Raw genomic sequence first — 4,949 nt, 5'->3', positions numbered from 1 at the left:
TTCTTTTCATTTCAATATCAATGAAAATTAAGATCAGAGTCCTCACACTATTCTTGGAACAGTAAATCCAAAATCCCGATCGAAGCCTCATCCCGCAACCGCTCCTAACTCCAATTCCTCACCTGAAAATTTATAGGAATTAGACTACAACTGACTAAGTAGGAAATCTGTAACTTTTAATGTGGTATATCATGAATCCAGTATGTGATATGGGTGTCATGTATGATTTTTCAGCACATACAAGGATAAGTAAAGATATATGCTACGACCGTCAATAATTTATCAGAAGTTAACTGGTAGGTAACATTAATAGCAACATTTATATATCCCACAACCACAATATGAATCCACACAATTATTCAGAGAAATGCAATTATGACAATTCATAATTTAGGTACGCATTCATACTACAAGGTACATCCATTATGCATAAAGAAACATTAAATCATACCATGATGCACAATTTTAGTACAACAAGACATTTAGCATATATTGAAAGTTAAACATCACGCATCCACCAAACCTATAACAATTAAGGAAACAGATAACATATGTGTGTTTTAATGCATAACAGAAAAATGTATGACTTATGTGTAATGCATGAATCCTTTTGTTATCTTTCATTTAAGTTTTCCTTTCCATATGCATGCCCTATTAAATGCATACAATTTAAGTTCCTCTTTTTAATTATTGTTGCCCACGGATACACCAAACGGGTACAAACCCCGAGGTCAAGTAGGTTATCAGGGTAGCTTAACACACAATTTGTATTTTATTACTGGGTTTCAACATAGCCCTCGACTGAACCACCTTCGGAATATTAGACCTCCACATCTAATTTTGGGGACACAAGGGACACCCCACGCCCACCAGTACCACTTCCTTGGTACCAAACAAACTCACAGTTGTGACCAACACACCACCCCCAGGTAAAGTGGCGGACTCTCCTTAAAACCGTGGCAAGGAGAAGGAACCTCAATATCGGGTTCAGGGGATAAAATTACAGCACACAAAGTTTTTGTATCCTCACAGTCTCCCCAAGACCGAAACTCTAAGATTCCTATTCTCCAGATGGGAGATCCTAGAAAGTATATTACAATGTTCTTAATTATTGTCCTTTTATTTAAAAGTCAATTCTTTATGTTTTGCAACACTATATGCAAAAGTAAGGGTAAAGGCTCGCATCCACCCTTGCGAGAACCATCAAGGGACTCCCGCCCGTGGAAACACATACAACAGTGCAATAAAGATAAAATATGATTTTTGCAATGCATTTAAACAATTGAAGAAAGAGCAACCCAAAGCCCAAGGCTCTTCAGGCCCAGCGATGATTCATTTAGATCATCGATGCATCATATGCAAAAATCATAACAATATACAATTTATGCATTGATACCAACATGATTCCAAATGCACATTCATTGATACCAATTTAACAATGTGCATGCCACAATCATATGCATGTGTTCACCATCCATGTGCAAGTGCTTTCATGTAATCACTTAACACACATGCATTCATCCAAAATTCATAAGTATATGACAACATTTATGCATGATTGTACATGCTAAACACACATTGATTTCATGTACGCACATGCACTTGAAAACAATCCATAAATGCACGATAAATAATCATGTCCCATAAATATAGGCACATGAAACTTTTCATTCATAACATGTGTTAACATCCACACACATGAACATAACCCGGATCTAGAAATTGAGTTTTCAGGGTTGCACACATTCATATCATGTATGCACTTCCCAAAACAAACTTTGCAATAACATGATAACAGGCATGCATTCATATCCAACTTGCTAAAATCAAACTAAAACATGAGAAGAACTCCATTCATGAGATTAAGTCCACCGTTCTTATGTCACACGAAAGTTTACATCCATGGTTTTCCTTAAACATATGCCCCCTTGTGCAACTGCAACATGTCCCAACATTTCATATCGGTACATATTCACAAAATACCCATGTAGTTAACATTGCCTTTGAATATCGATCACGCAAAATGTGTTAATTATAAGAAAGTAAGAATCTGGAATCTACAACGGGCAGCACACAATGCAAATGATATATGCATATTTTTTTTCCTAAAGAAACTTGTACCCAAGTTAACAGCCCCAAGAATCTGTATCAGTTAATCAACTCATATTGCCCATTGGGCAAGATGTCCCAACCCGTGTTGTAGCAACTATATATATATATATATATATATATATATATATATATATATATATATATATATATATATATCCAATCGTGTGTGTGTGTTGGGCTTTTGTCAGAACCCTTAACAAACTTCCTATGACACAACAACTTATCTCAATCATAACACAACAGCTAGAGAAGGCATGATACAAGTGAAAAACATAACTCATTTAATACCAATGACTGCATGATCCAACCTTATACTCAAACATCAAACAAAAAGGAAAGGAAACCAGAATCATGTCATTTAACAAGAGCATACATCCCCCCATCCCCTGTGTCATACTTGTGAATTATACTTAGTGGTCCTTAAGTTATCACCAACAATACCCCAACCATTTTCATTTGTCATTAGAATCAAAATCAGTTAATAGTTGATGTTGGCAGATGATTTCTAGGTAATGTTTATGAACATGGCTTCCAGATATAAGCAATTTACACATACACCCATCATTCTATCAATAAGGCCTAAAACCCAATGTTTCCCAAATGTGTAGCATCACATATTTCCCACTACAAATAGAATGCCTAAACAATATCAAACTGCAAAGGTGTTGAGGTTGAACAACTTGTGTTTGGTTAGTTACGCTCATTTACCAGCCCTAATCCAATAATCATGTGCATACTCATGGGAAAGTATATCCGCACTACAGCAAACATGCAATGCCAATGTGCAAAAGCATTGACATGGATGCAAGTGTCCATAGTATACAAGCATCCTTGTCTTGCCTGAACAATAAAATAGCATTAGAGCACCACACAACAACCAGGCAATTAAAAACCAATATAACAGCATGGTACACGAAAAATGCATGGCACCTTATTTAAACATGAGAGGTGTTTCTCTTATCAGAAACATTAACTAATCAATTAATTAAAAATAAAAAAAAGTTGGATGAAACACGTGTAGATTGGCTAGATGGGCTAACCGTTGGGTAAGCATACAAAGCATGAAATGAACCTTAGCATCTTGAACTATGATCAGCATCTCAAACCTTTAATTAACATAGGAATTATACGAAGGCAACCTTTCTTTTTCTTTTCTTTTCTTTTCATGGCAGTCGAAACCATAGCAAAAATCGAAACCCTTCCCCTTTTCCAGAAATCCAACAAAAACAAAAACACCCCTCATAAGGAAAATCTGAAACCCCCAAATCGTGGATTTCTTTTGGTTTCCCACATGCACACACCTGGCACACTCGATACCCCAAAAAAAATTTACAAAATCCTACCTCTTCCGGTGTGATGGTGGCTGTCGCCGCGAGAGGAGAGGTGCTTGGGCTTCGGTAGCTCCATTGTCAAGTTCCCCTGTCGTCGAGCATTCTTCCTCAAGCCATGCGACAGAGAGAGAAGGAAGGTAACGAGTGAGAGCGAAATAGAGAGGGTGGAGGTCTGTCGGTGTCGGTGCCGGTGTCGCCACTGCCGAGCTCGGGCTGAGAGGGAAATAGGGAGAGACCGAGCGTGAGGAAGAGAGGAGAGTGGGAGGAAGAGAGAAACGGGAGGGCCTTTGTAGAAGGTTGCCCGAAAAGGGAGGGTTGTTACCCTCACCTAGGGCGGTTGTGCATCCCCCCTCCTTTGCCCCTTTGCGATTTCCTCCTTACGAGGGTTAGGGTTCACTCTGAACCCTAACCACCTTCGTTTTATCGGGCAACCCGTATCGAGTTGCCTTATATTATGTTATATTTTTTTTCCTTACGTATGTGGGGCAAGGCTTGGGTCCGGGTCCAAGACCCGAGATCCAACCATGAGTTGGATCCACGACTCATCTATGGTGCGGATCCACAACTTGCCGGATATATGGATCTGCATGTTGGATCCAGATGGATCCAACTGTGGATCCATTTATTAACTTGGGTATATATATAAGTTATGTTTATTATTATTTTATTTTATTTTATTTTTATGGTATTATACATAAATATGGACCCTTTATGGATCTTGAATCTGAAACTTTTCTCTTTATTACACGATTGAAACTATGGATCCAAATGATATAATTTGGATCCAAACCTTCAGTAGATGAATATGGCTCCAAAATAAACTATTATGGATCTTATATAAAGTTTTCTCCTTTAAGATCTGATTATAAATTTGCAGATCCACATAATAAGTTTTGGATCCATTATCAAATCTAACCATGATATTGAGATTCCAATATCAAGGATCTGAACCAAAAATTAAAATCTACTATTAGGTATTTGTTTGGATCTAATTATCGAAGATCCAAATAGTATTTTAAGGATCCGACATTGAAGATCCGAGCAGGACATCCAAGATCCAATTAGATATAAAAAATAAAACAATGAAAGTATCCGTGTAGCAGCTTCTGAATATGAAATTCAAGTTTATTTATCTGATAAAATTCACGGTTATTACATCCTTTCCCTCTAAAAAGAATTTCGTCCTCGAAATTTCATTGCAGGATTCTCATAGATATCGTAGTCTGAGGGAGTTGGTATCGACAAGGATGCACGTATGTGTGCAAGCTCCCAACATATATCCCAACATATAAGGAGCAGGACAACGCACAATGAGTTTCTAAGAGACGTTTGGATCTAAAAGTCGGTCTTGACAAAATTCCTACATCATTTCTTTGATAGCAAAATCCGTACTAAATCACGAAAAATCTTAACCTAAGACAGTTAGAGTGTATGTTCACTATTTCCTACTTGTTTAAATAGACACGACCTGCTATTCCTTTATCTTGTTCTTGATTATTGGATGGA

The sequence above is a fragment of the Nuphar pumila genome, chromosome 11 (assembly GCF_984573655.1).
Source record: "Nuphar pumila chromosome 11, dmNupPumi1.hap1.1, whole genome shotgun sequence".
In the NCBI taxonomy this organism is placed as follows: Eukaryota; Viridiplantae; Streptophyta; class Magnoliopsida; order Nymphaeales; family Nymphaeaceae; genus Nuphar; species Nuphar pumila.
This window is presented reverse-complemented; position numbering follows the sequence as displayed.